Raw genomic sequence first — 14,492 nt, 5'->3', positions numbered from 1 at the left:
AGAAATGACTTTTATTTTCTTCAGGTGGCAAGTCTACATCAGCATTTAAATAGAATGATGAGTTCCATTTCTCACTCTGGCTACTGCCGAGTCCACGGAAAGGTGCTCAGGTAAATAGAGGTTTCTTTAATAGAGGTTTCACTGCCTTTAGAGGATTGACTTCAAACCCAAATGCACCAGATTTCTAATCCAGATAATATTTTTTTTTTCCTCTGACCAACTCTAATCTGCGTGGATTGAAAGCTTTTAGCCTTTAAAAATAAACTAGAGCAGTCATAATGCAGTTCAGAATGTATTCATCCACTCACTCATTCTAGTCTCATTTTCACATATTTGTTTCAGATTCAAAGATCAGAGAAACAATCATTATGTCTTTTTAAATGGGCTCTCAGATGGATCTTGATTGCATGTAGTATCTGTGAGGACAGCAATCACTGAACAATCATCTTCAGGAAATTTGTAAAATAATCAAAAAAATAAAAGCTACATGTGAAGTGACTCAGACATTAGACTCCTTTCCAACTCCCGCTATGATTTCCTCTCCTTCACCTTCCCGATCTCCTCTCAGCAAAGGCCGTCCTGCAGAATAAGTGCTCCCAATAGTCTCTAAAACTTGACCCCTTGATGCACTGTGCCCTTTCCCTTCACACTCATCTTTCTTACTGGAGCTCTGATGACTGACTCCGCTATAATCATCCCTATCTTCCTCTCTATTAGCTCTTCAGCAAGATGGAGAATTTTACCGCTTTCACCAGCACTTCATTCGTATTGGGAGAGGTGCCAAAAAGCCAGCGCTTCACCGCGGCAGAGGGAAGTACCTCCCAGGCGGTGGGTTTAGGAGCCACAGAAAAGGGGAAAGGTCTGAGGAGCATCTCTATTTCTGGGCCAAAATGGGTCCTGATGAATTGATTAGCCCCCCAACCCCACTGTCGTTCTTCCCACAAATAAATCAGGGCGTTGTCAATCAATCAATCGTATTTATTGAGTGCTTACTGTGTGCAGAGCACTTTACTAAGCGCTTGGGGAGTACAAGTTGGCAGCATATAGAGATGGCCCCTACCCAACAGCGTGCTCACAGTCTAGAAGGGGGAGACAGAGAACAAAACAAAACATATTAACAAAATAAAATAAATAGAATAGATATGTACAAGTAAAATAAATAAATAAATAGAGTAATAAATACGTACAAACATATATACATATATACAGGTGCTGTGGGGAAAGGAAGGAGGTAAGGCAGGGAGGATGGAGGGGGGAGGAGGGGGTGTCAAGTGTACCCTAGCACAAATAATAATAATAATAGTAATAATAATAATGATGGCATTTATTAAGTGCTTACTACGTGCAAAGCACTGTTCTAAGTGCTGGGGAGGTTACAAGGTGATCAGGTTGTCCCTCGTGGGGCTCACATCCTTAATCCCCATTTCACAGATGAGGTAACTGAGGCCCAGAGAAGTTAAGTGACTTGCCCAAAGTCACACAGCTGACAATTGAACATTATGGTTTTCCGGGGTTTGAGTATTAGATAGTTTACTTCTTGCTAAACCCTGAAGTGGGCATGAGGTTAAAGGACTGCACACAGTCCTTGTCCCTCACCGAGCTTACAGTCTGTCTCATCTCCAGTTCACAGGTGAGGAATCCAAGGGTCAAAGAGGTTAAATGATTTGCCAGGTGTCTTCCAGTAGGTCAGAGTCAGAGCTGGGGCTAGAAGACTATATCTCCGGGCTCTCATTCCTGTGCTCTTTCCACTAGACCACGTTGAAATGATGTTTTTCTCCAATCTAGATTATTGATCGACTTATTTCCAGTTTATCTCCCCTCCAATCTATTCTACCCACTGCTTCATGGATTCTCTTCCAGAAGCATGGCTAAGCATGTGTCTCTCTACTCAACTTCCTCCAAAGGCTATCCATTTTTATCTAAAACAAGCAAAGCCTTTTCACAATTGACTTCAAGGTTCTCCCCATTCTACATATCTATTGGGAAGCAGCATGGGCTAGTGGGTAGAGCATCGGCCTGGGTGACAGAAGGTCGCAGGTTCTAATCCTGGCTCCACCACTATTCATTCATTCATTCAATCGTATTTATTGAGGTTTTACTGTAAGCAGAGCACTGTACTAAGAAGTACAGTACTTCTTGGGAAGTACTTGGAAGTACAAGTACTTGTACTTGGGAAGTACAAGTTGGCAACATATAGAGACACTCCCTACCCAACAGCGGGCTCACAGTCTCAAAGGGGGAGACAGACAACAAAACAAAACATATTAATAAAATAAATAGAATAAATATGTACAAAATAAATAAATAGAGTAATAAATACGTACAAAGATATATACATATATACAGGTGCTGTGGGGAGGGGAAGGAGGTAAGGTGGGGGGGATGGAAACACTAGCCTCTTATGTTACTTTGGAGACGTCACTTAAATTCCCTGGGCCTCAGTTACCTCATCTGTAAAATGGGAATTAAGATTGTGAGCACTCTGCGGGAGAGGGACTGCGTCCAACCCGATTTGCTTGTAGCCACCTCAGAGATTAGTACAGTGCTTGGCACATGGTAAGTACTTAACAAATACCACAATTATTAATTATTATAATTATTATTATTATTACTATTACTATTATTACACCCCTTCACCCAACTATCTGTTACTCCCTAGAGGAACTTGCCAGGTAACAATTCAGACATTTCCAACTTGCATTCCATGCCCCACACAACTTTTATCTTGTGAAGTCTCAAGGCCATCTCTAAAGTCCTGGGAAATTGGCATTTGGATTAGGGGATTAATTCACCACTCCAGGGCATAAACTGTCAATCCTGCAGACTCATTCATTCATTCAATCGTATTTATTGAGCACTTACTGTGTGCAGAGCACTGTACTAAGCGCTTGGGAAGTACAAGTTGGCAACATATAGAGACGGTCCCTACGCAACAGCGGGTTCACAGTCTAGAAGGGGGAGCGCAGATCTCTGGTCCAATCAGGAGAATCGTTGGGGGATGCACTCACAAGATCAAATCCTCCATCTCCAATTCATTTTATTGATCTCTTATGCTTTTATTCCCCCTCTTTTTAGTTGCTTTTGTTATAGCTACAATACTGTACACCATTCAAAGAGACAGAGAAATTCTTTCTAGGATGGAAATTAAACATTGTATTTCATTGCATCCATCACACACCAAGTCCTAAATTTCCTCCCTTTTCTCAGGAGATTGGACACATACTGACAGCCCAGCTGGGGAAGTTGTAACGCAGGGGTATTATGGCTCATTCTTCTGTGGTTTACTTCCACAGGCGCAGCCCCCCCAAATACAGAAAAAAGTCATGTGATCACCACGTCTAAGTGGCTATTTATATAAACCTCTCTTAGTCATCTTTTGCCTTGTCTAACATTTGTGGTCCTCATCTTCAACTTCTAACCCACGGCTTCATTAGCATTCTGACTGCCACATAGCTAATAACCCACACCCACCCTGGGGTTCATTAGTATGGTCTCTTTTACAGCTAATAACCCAAGCCGAGGCTGGGATCATTAGCTTCCTCTGTGTCTCTCTGTAAAGCTCTTCTCATCTTGTAGGTTTCCTCCATCTAATGACAATTGAAAGAAAGTGAGCTATGAACAGAAAAATGTCATTTATAATAAACTCTCAGGTTGCCCTTAAAAAAAAAAAATCCTTGTACTCTACTGGTTCATTGCCATGTCTGGGAATTGTTCATAACAAAGAAATGGCAATTCACATGGAAATGTGCAGAAAAAGGGAAGTCAAAGCATAAACAAAGAGTGTGTGATCCACAGGCACATGGAGAAGCGATTGTATTTACTGAAAATGGTTTGCAAATGTCCATTTCTCCTGAGCCGGTACACGATGTTCTGAATTGAAATTCAGATTTTATTCTTTATTGGCATGGGCCCAAAATATGTATTTTTATTTCCTTCTCTAGAATCCCACGAGTCACGCTCATCGTGAAATGCGTCCAGCTAAGGTCTCAATTTAGGAGGGTTTTCAAGAATGTGGTTTCTTTTATTTTCCAGCTGCTACAAGGGTACTAGGATAATGAACATAAGAGAAATAATTTTTAGTCCTTTAGTTTGTACATCTCTGTTCTATAAGAGGACCACTGAAGGAATTTAAGAATATCAGACATCCCCAGGGCCCAGCTTGAGATGATTAGAAAACAAAATTCCCCTCCTCTTTCCATAGAAAGGGTCACCTGTGAGAAGAGGGGAGGGGAAACAAAAAGGTTCTGGAATAAACAGGGGCAGATCAAAGGCTCCAAAGGAAATGTTCCAGTTTTGGGTGTTTGAGCAGACCTTCATGTGGTGTCACATGGAAAGAGAGGGAGCAGTGAAATTTTCCCTCTCTCGAGGTAGCCAGCCTGAAGCCAGTCCTGGTCATCCTTTTTGCTGAATATCCCTCTCCCCCCACACAAAGAGTGATAATAAAAAAATAATAATGATAATAATCAATTGTGGTATATGCTAAGTGCTTACTAATTGCCAAGTTATATGCGAGGTGTTAGGTTGGAAATAAAATAATCAGTTTAATCACAATCCCCATCACCCGTGGGGTGCATGGTCTGAGTAGAAGGGAGGACAGATATCTAATCTCCATTTTAAAGATTAGGAAATAGGAGCACAGATAAATTAAGTCTCCCAAATGCTTAGTAAAGTGTTTTACATGTAGCAAGTACTTGATACATACTGTTGATTGATTAAGTGACTTGTCCAAGGACACACAACAAGTCACAGAGCTGGCTTCTTCACCACTAGTTTTGAACATGCCATTGTGTTCCCCTCCCCTGTTCTCACAGATGACCCTTTCGATGGAAAGAGGAGGGGAATTTTGTTTTCTAATCATCTCAAGCTGGGCCCTGGGGATATCTGGTATTCTTAAGTTCCTTCAGTGGTCCTCTTATGGGGAGACATGGGTCTCCCCTATGCTAAGAAAAAACCAACCTTCCTTGAACCCATGGTTCCTTCCAGTTATCATCCCATCTCCCTCCTACTATTCCTGTCCAAACTCCTTGAGCAAGTTGTCTACACCCACTGTCTCAAAGTTCCTCTGCTCTAATTTTCTCCTTGACCCCTTCCAATTCGACTTCCACTCCTTTCACTCCACAGAAACCGATCTCACCAAGGCCCCAGTGATCTCCTTCTTGCCAAATCCAATAGATTATTGTTTTATGCTGTTGTCGTCTCTGACCCATAGTGACTCCATGGACACATCTCTCCCAAAACTCCCCACTGTCTATCTGCAATCATTCTAGAAGTATATCGATAGAGTTTTCTTGGTAAAAATACAGAAGTGGGTTACCAATGCCTTCTTCCAAGCAGTAAACTTGAGTCTCCATCCTCAACTCTCTTCCATACCACTGCTGCCCAGCTCGGGTGAGTTTTGACTTGTAGCCGATTGCCTTCCACTCACTAGCCACTGCCCAAGCTAGGAATGGAATGGGTAGGCCTCTGCTTGACTTTCCCTCACATAGCTGAGACTGGTACAGTAGTGGAAACTCTCCAGGTGTGATCCTGAGAGGGGCCAATAGACTCTATCTACTCCATCCTAATCCTCCCCGACCTCTCAGTTGCATTTGACACTGTCAACCACCCCCTTCTCCTGGAAATATTTTCCAACCTTGGCTTAATTGATACTATCCTCTCCTGATTCTCCTCCTCTACGGCCACTCATTCTCAGTCTCTTGCGTGGTCTTCTCCTCCCATTCTCTAACTCTGGGAGTTCCTCATAGCTCATTTCTGGGTTGCTGTCTGTTTTCCATCTACACCCACTCCCTTAAAGAACTCATTCACTTCCATGGCTTCAACTACAACCTCTATGAGAACTTCTCCCAAATCTACATCTCCAGCCCTTCTCTCTCTCTCTGCCGCCTCAGATTTCCTCCTGCCTACAAGACATATCTAGTTGGATGTCCCACCAATGCCTCAAACCTAACATGTCCAAAACAGAACTCCTTATCGTCCCACCCAAAACTTGTCCTCCCCGAGATTTTCTTATCACTGTAAACAGCACCACCATCCTTCCTGTCTCACAAGCCAGTAACCTTGACATTATCCTTCCTCATCTCTCTCATTTGACTTACATATTCAATCACTAAATCTAGTTCAGCCTTCACAACATTGCCAAAATCTGCCCTTTCATCTCCATACAAACTGCTACCACTTTATCTTAGCATTTATCCTATCTCACCTTGATGACTGTATCAGCCTCCTTGCTGACCTTCCTGCCTCCTGTCTCTCTCCACTCCAATCCATACTTCATTTTGTTGCCTGGGTCATTTTCCTAGAAACCCATGCAGTCCGTGTTTCCTCACTCCACAAGAACTTCTACTGATTGCCCATCCACCTTTACATCAAAGAGAAGCTCCTTTCCATTAGCTTTAAATCACTCATCTCCTTGCCCCTTTCTTACCTCTCCTCATTTCTCTCCTATTACAACCCAGCCTGCACACTTCTCTCCTGCCTATTCGAGGTACCTCAATCTCATCTATCGCATCATCAAACTCTCGCTCACACCCTGCCTCTGCCCTGGAATGCTTTCCCTCTTCACATACAACAGCGTATATATGAAGCAGCGTGGCTCAGTGGAAAGAGCCCGGGCTTTGGAGTCAGAGGTTGTGGGTTCAAATCCCGGCTCCTCCAATTGTCAGCTGTGTGACTTTGGGCAAGTCACTTAACTTCTCTAGACCTCAGTTACCTCATCTGTAAAATGGGGATTAAAACTGTGAGCCCCCCCCCGTGAGACAACCTGATCACCTTGTAACCTCCCCAGCGCTTAGAACAGTGCTTTGTACATAGTAAGCGCTTAATAAATTTCATTATAAACAAACAATTACTCTCTCCACCTGCAAAGCCTTAATAAAAGCACATCTCTTCCAAGAGGCCTTCCCTGCCTAAGCCCTTATTTCCTCTTTTCCCACTCCTTTCTGCATTACCCTGATTTGCTCCCTTTATTCACCCTTCCCTCAGCCCCACGTCACTTATGTCCTGTCTTGTCTTATGCTGTCAAGTCATCTCTGACTCAATAATAATAATAATAAAGATGGCATTTGTTAAGCACTTACTATATGCAAAGCACTGTTCTAAGTGCTGGGGGGGACACAAGGTGATCAGATTGTCCCACATGAGGCTCACAGTCTTAATCCCCATTTTGCAGATGAGGGAACTGAGGTACAGAGAAGTTGTCACCCACCTGGCAAGTGGCAGAGCCAGGATTAGAACCCATGACCGCTGACTCCCAAGCCCGTAGTCTTTCCACTGAGCCACGCTGCTTCTCCAATAGACACATGTCTCCCAGATTGCCCCACCTCCATATGCAATATGTCTCATCTCCACCTGCAATCGTTCTGGTAGTGTATCCATAGAATTTTCTTGGTCAAAATATGGAAGTGGTTACATATCCATAATTTACTCATTTATAGCAATGTCTGTTTCCCCATCTAGACTTGTGAACTCAATGTGGAGAGGAAATGTATCGACCAACTCTGTTGTTTTGTACTCTCCCAAGTCCTTCTTGGAGAGGGCTCTGCACTCAGTAAATGCTCAATAAATATGATAGATACATAGATAGCTAGAAAGATTAGAACCCAAGTCAGCTGACTCCTAGACATCTGCTCTTTCTAAACAGGGGAAAGAGCTGAAAAAAACAGCCCACCTGCACAGACAAAGAAATTATGAGACGTTGAATCCAAGCCTTCCTACCAAGCAGTGGGAAGAGCATGGACCTGGAAAGTGGAGGACCTGGGTTCTAATTCTGCCTCTGACAGTTTTTTTGCTCTGTGACATTGGGCAAGTCACGAACTTCTCTGTGCATCGGTTTTCTCCACTCTAAAATGGGAATTAATTCCTACTCCTTCCTACTTGGTCTGTGAGTCTCATGTAGAGAAGCAGGGTGGCTCAGTGGAAAGAGCACGGGCTTTGGAGTCAGAGGTCATGGGTTCAAATCCAGGCTCTGCCAATTGCCAGCTGTGTGACTTTGGGCAATCAATCAGTCAATCATATTTATTGAGCACTTACTGTGTGCAGAGCACTATACTAAGCGCTTGGGAAGTACAAGTTGGCAACATATAGAGACGGTCCCTAGCCAACAATGGGCTCACAGTCTAGAAGGCAAGTCACTTGACTTCTCTGTGCCTCAGTTACCTCACCTGTAAAATGGGGATGAAGACTGTGAGCCCCCTGTGGGACAACCTTTTCAGCTTGTAACCTCCCCAGCACTTAGAACAGTGCTTTGCACACAGTAAGCACTAAGTAAATGCTATCATTATTATTATTTTGTAGGATAGGGACTGTGTACAACCTGGAAAACCTGTATATACCCCAATGATTAGAACAATGCATGACATAGAGTGAGTGCTTAACAAATATCATGAAAAATGAAAAGAATTTCAGATTATTCATAGTTATTTAATTTTCCTGTGCTCTGGTTTCCTCATCTGACAACGTCATCACAACACTCCCATAACTCACAGGTGACCAGGAGGAATGACTGATGGAAATGATTGCAAGTAGTCTCTGAATATGAAGTGTTATGTAATTGCTGATGGTGGGTGGGTTGCAGTTTCTAATCAACCATTTAGTCTAACAGTAATCAGGACAAACTTTTCCCAGTGTCCCTCAATCCCAGATTTGGTGAGAAAATTGATTTTATTAACATTTATTTCTCCTAAAATTGTGTTCTTTTAATCCCTCTCCTTTTGCCAAGATGAAAGGAAGATTTTTGCTAAAATGTCTCATTTGAGGGGGGGGAAAAAAGAATTGCCAAAAGACAGAAGACTGTCACATTATCACTCTTAGCCTGGGAACTTGTTATTCGCTCATTCAGTGGCATTCCAGCTGGAATAATACAACAATTTCATAGTCCCTACATGAAAAATGATTGATTGGAAAATTCCATCTTTTGGTTTACACCATGAAAAGGTTTAGGCCTAAAACCAGCCTCCCTTTAGTGGTAATATTCCATTTGTTATGCAAATTATTTTGACTTTAATCATATCCCAAGAATTCCATCATTTTTAACATATGTGATGCACAGTGTCTTAGAACTTCCCCAGTCCTCTCTGTGGGGCTCCCAGGACATCCATTTGGGAACAAAGATTGCCTGGTGACTAGAGATAGCAAATGTTCTTGAAAAATAGTGTCTACTAAGTGGAAGATATTTTCCCATCTACAGGAATTTGATAATCAAATCCTATCTGACCAGCTGGAGGACCCACTTCAGACTCTAAAATGAGACCAGGCCCAAAATGACAGCTCAAACAGAGTTCATCTTATCCTTTCAAAATCTCTCTGCAATCAATTTCAAGAAGAAAAATGATTTTGTTGGTAACAATAAATATCATACTAGGCGTTCAGTGACAATCTTTATGCAAGAGTATATAAAGCCATGTTAAAGTAAGAACTAAACTGAAAATGACCATATTTTGGGGGATAACGGGAGATATGAGGTGGGAATTCAAAAGGGTGGGAGTAGAAATCATTTTAGGAGAGGAGATACAAGCAGGAAAGTGAGCTATAACATGCAGTGGAGAGTCAGATACACACAAATGCACACTTTTTATGGTATTTGTTAAGCGCTTACTATGTGCTAGTCATTGTATTAAGCACTGGAGTGGATACAAGCTAGTCAGGTTGGGCATAGGCCATGTCCCACTTAGGCTCAGTCATAATTTCCATTTTACTGATCAATCAATCAATCATATTTATTGAGCGCTTACTTTGTGCAGAGCACTGTACTAAGTGCTTGGGAAGTACAAGTTGGCAACATATAGAGACAGTCCCTACCCAACAGTGGGCTCACAGTCTAAAACAGTCTACTGATGAGGTAACAGACACAGAGAAGTTAAGTGACTGGGCTGAAGCCATATAGCAGACAAGTGGCAGAGCAGGTTTAAAATCTAGGTCCTTCTGACTCCCAGGTAGTGCTCTATCCAATAGGTCAAACTGCTTCCCGATAATAATAATTGTGATATCCAGTGCTCACTATTTGCCAAACACTGTACCAGGTGCCGAAGTAGATACAAGATGATCAGGTCAGATAAGTCCCTGCCCGACATGGGGCTCACAATATAAGTAGGGGTGAGAACAGATCAATTAAGCTCCATTGCGGATAAGCGACTTGCCCAAGGTCACATAGCAGGGAAGTGGCAGAGAAACGTAGATAACATCTTGGTGTGTGGCAAAGATAAGGCAGATGATACAAGTTCCAATGACCGTAGAGTTACTACAGTCACCGTCTCGGGACTTTAGCTATGGCTATGTTCTGACAGTTCCTCTGGAGAACATGGAAAATCTCCACGGGCCCGGATTGTACATAGCCAGAGACAAAAGAAGTGAAAACTCAAAGATCCCCTGAACCCAAGTTTCTCTTTGCTGATGCTTCTATGTATCAGCAATAAAAGGGTTTGTGTGCACAGCCCCATACTAGGTATTTATGATATTTATTAAGTGCTTATCATGCGCTAAACACTATGCTAAGCTCTGGGATAGATACAGTTTAATCAAGTCATTCACAATCCCTGTCCCTCATGGGGTTTACACTCTAAGGAACACAGAGAAGTATTAGATGATGCCAAAGATCCTTTGAGGATCTTACAGACAATCGGAGGATGATAAGTACGCCACAAGTGGTAAATAGTGCTTAGTGAACATGAGAAATTTTAGAGCTAAATCATTTTCAAAGTGGTTTCTGTGACTATATATTTGCAGAACCAATTCTGTGACTAGCTCAGTTTGCATTAGAGGTCCAATCTCAGCATTTTCTAAATTTGAAAATATACGTGCTTTGAATAAATTGAATTCTCTCCATCTAAATAGGTACAGCATGTGTTGACCTTGAATTGTGAGCTAAATTCACCACAAATTAGAAAAGTCTTCATTCATGTTGGATGCTGGCAATGTATGGAAGAAAATCAATGACAATAAAGCCATTTTAACTATAAAATGTACTATGCAATTCCCAAATAAAGCAATAATTCTATGAGTGGTACAAAAAAATTTTGTGAATCAGATTTTAGCCCAGACTCTCTGCTTCCACTTAAATGTTATGATGCAATATTTGATCTAAATGCCAGATGAAAACAAAAGATCACAAAAGTTTTTGGGTTTTTTTGTACAGCATGAGTTGTCTCAACACTGAAACACGTTTTTACCAGGATTCAAAAACACGGTTTAGAAGTCCTAACCAGAGTCAGGAAGTCAGTGGATTTTTCTGAAACTAAATCTGAATTTGGATTGTAGGAAAAAACCTCATTTCATTACGAAGTTACAAAATTGTCATTTTCAGTTTGATCATTGGAAAAATAACTTAGCCATTTAGTGGGTGTAGTTAAAATGACTCTGAGCAATTCTACTATAGCCAGTAATAAGAAAATCTATACAATTCAGCTGCAGGGAATAATTGAAAGCAATTGTAGCTAAATTACTTATTGTGCTAGGTAGAGCATTGCTATCTGGCAGTATGTTAGGTTTATTTTTCTTGGTGTTCTTTGAGAATGACAACTTGTTGAGGGGCTTTAATAGAGAATCTGCTCTTGCTATCCTCCATCCAAAGAACTTCTAAAAACATTGTAAAAAGCAGTACTGCCAGGATTCCTCTGCATTAAATAAAGAAGAAAGCTTGCCAATTGCAGGACAGATTCAAGCCCTGTGGATGATCAGTCTGGAAAATTGTGACCCATAGTCTGCTTTTTTCTTGTTTTCTGAAATAAAATTAGGATTATTTACTTAGGGTCTAAATTGCCTCGAGGGTTTTGAGAGCGGGTTACCACAGGTAATGAAGGAGCAGAACAGAGGCAATTCTCAGGGTAATAAGGACAAGGAGGACCTTCTCCAAAATCCATCAATCAGTGATATTATTAACTGCTTCCCTGATGTAGAGTACTGTACTAAGTTCTTGGTAGAGTAGAATAGAGTGGTAAACATGATCCCTGCCCTCTAGGAGCTTTACATTCTAGAAGAGGAGATAGAAATTAAAATATCATAAAGGAGAGGCAGCCAGTTGTAAAGATAGGTACATAAGTGCTGTGGTAGATGGAGTGACACAGAATGGTGATAAGAGATTAGTCAGGGAAGGCTTCCTAGAAGAAATTATAATAGGGCTTTGAAAGTGGAGAGATTGGTAGTCTGTCAGATATGAAGAGGGAGGGAGCCCCAGATGGGAGTGAAGATATGACCATATGGTTGATGTAAAGAGAGACAAGATTGAGGTACAGTAAGTAGGTTAATGTTAGATGAGCAGTGTATGGGCAGGGTATGTAGTGGGTGATTACCAAATTTAGGTAAGGGGGAAGAGTTTGAGCGTTTTAATGCCAATCAACTGTTAAGATGAAGATGTGGGGCATATTCGATGGAGGCTTTTGAGAAGTGTGGAGACGTTTGCACAGTGATTCTTTAAAAAAATGATCTAGACAACAGAGCAAATCAATCAATCTTACTTATTGAGCATTTAGTGTGGCAGAGCACTGTACTAAGCATTTTGGAAAATACAATGTAGCGGAGTTGCTATATGTAATCCCTGCTCACAGAGAGCTTACAGTTTAAAGGGGGATAGGTGAAATGATAAAGTAAAAGATATTTGCATAAGCACTATGTGGCTGGGGTGAGTAGCAAAGTGCTTCGGTGGTACACACTGGACTGTGTATCAGCTAGACTATAAGCTCATTTTAGACAGGGAACATGTGTACCAATTCTGTTATACTGTACTCTCCCAATCATTTAGTACAGTTCTCTGTACACAATAAGCACTCAATAAGTATGACTGATTATACAACCAAGTTCATAGCCGATGCAGAGAGGAGGGTGGATAGAGGAAATAAAGGGCTAGTCTGGTAAGGCCTCTTGTGATTTTAGGATTGTTTTGAAGGTGGGGAGAGTGGAGAACTGTCAGCTATGTCAGACATGAAGCAGCAGCAGCAGAGGAGCAGTGTAACCTATTTGAAAGATCATAGGCCTGAGAGTTAGAGGACAAGGGTTCTAATCTCATCTTGTCTTCTGTATGAACTTGGGCTGGTCATTTAATTCCTCTGTGCCTCAGTTACATCATCTGTGAAATGGGAATTGAGACTGGGAGCCCATGGAGAACATTGACTGTGTCTGACCTGATTATCTCATATCTACCCCAGCATTTAATACAGTGCCTGGCACATGGTAAGCACCTAACACGTACCATTAAAAAATATTAAGGGGAAGGGAGTTCCAGAACAGAGAGAAAGTGTGGACAAGGAGTCAGTTATGTTATAGATGTGACCGAGCCCCCTTTTGCCTCTCCTCCTCCCCATCCCCCGGCCCTACCTCCTTCCCCTCCCCACAGCACCTGTATATATGTTTGTACAGATTTATTACTCTATTTATTTGACTAGTACATATTTACTATTCTATTTATTTTGTTAATGATGTGCACTTAGCTTTAATTCTATTTGTCCTGACGACTTGACACCTTTCTACATGTTTTGTTTTGTTGTCTGTCTCCCCCTTCTAGACTGTGAGCCCGTTGTTGGGTAGGGACCGTCTCTATATATTGCCAACTTGTACTTCCCAAGCACTTAGTACAGTGCTCTGCACACAGTAAGTGCTCAATATATATGATTGAATGAATAAATGAATGAGATCAAGATACAGAGAGTAGGTTATTCATTAAATCATTTTCTGAGAGCTGACTGTGTGCAGAGCACTGTACCAAGTGCTTGGGAGAGTACAACATAATAATAAGCAGACACATTCACTGCCCACAATGAGCTTACAGTCTAGACGTTAGTGTGAGAGGAATGTAATGTGTAGGTTGGCTTGTAGTAGGAGATCAGTGATGTTTGTTAGGAGGGAGAGAGCTGATTGAGTGCTTTAAAGTTGAAAGTAAGGAGTTTCTATTCGATGTGAAGGTGAACGGGAAATTACCCAAAGGTTTTTGAAGAATAGGAGATAGAGCCTGAACAGTTTTCCAGAAAAATGATTTGGGAAGCAGTGTGAAGTAAGGACTGAAGTATGGACTGGAGAGGGGAGACGGGAGGGACGTCAGTGAGGAGGCTGATGCAGCAGTAGTCAAAATGGTAAATGATCAGTACTTGGATTTATGTGATAGCAATTTAGGTTGAGAAGAAAGGGTGGATTGTATGGACTCTATGTATTTGGTGACAGGCTGAATATTTGAGTTGAATGAGGGATCAATCAGTTGATCGTATTTACCAAGTGCTTACTGATTGCAGAGTACTGTACTAAGCACTTGGGAGAGTATAATATAACAGATATATTCCCTTTCCCAAAGATAATGCCCAGGTACAGACATGGGAGATGGAAGATAATGGGAAAGCCAATGGGAGGAAAGGGTTTGGACATGTTAAATCTGAGGTGTCCGGTGGGATATCCAAGTAAAGCTGTCATGTCATTTTCTCCTCAAAAATCTCCAGTGGCTACCAATAAATCTGCGCAACAGGCAGAAACTCCTCACCCTGGGCTTCAAGGCTGTCCATCCCCTCGCCCCCTCCTAC

General features: G+C 41.8%; 1 non-coding gene across 1 annotated transcript; it reads right to left on the bottom strand.

Moving 5' to 3' along the window:
* Positions 1 to 5,398: 5,398 nt before the first annotated feature.
* Positions 5,399 to 5,536, bottom strand: LOC119928009. Its single transcript, XR_005450971.1, has one exon. It is a non-coding gene; the product is annotated as a small nucleolar RNA SNORA7 (small nucleolar RNA).
* Between the last annotated feature and the right edge of the window lie 8,956 nt (positions 5,537 to 14,492).

This window comes from Tachyglossus aculeatus, chromosome 4 (assembly GCF_015852505.1).
Source record: "Tachyglossus aculeatus isolate mTacAcu1 chromosome 4, mTacAcu1.pri, whole genome shotgun sequence".
In the NCBI taxonomy this organism is placed as follows: Eukaryota; Metazoa; Chordata; class Mammalia; order Monotremata; family Tachyglossidae; genus Tachyglossus; species Tachyglossus aculeatus.
Note: the sequence above shows the minus strand (reverse complement) of the source record. Positions and strands in the feature narration are given on the sequence as shown.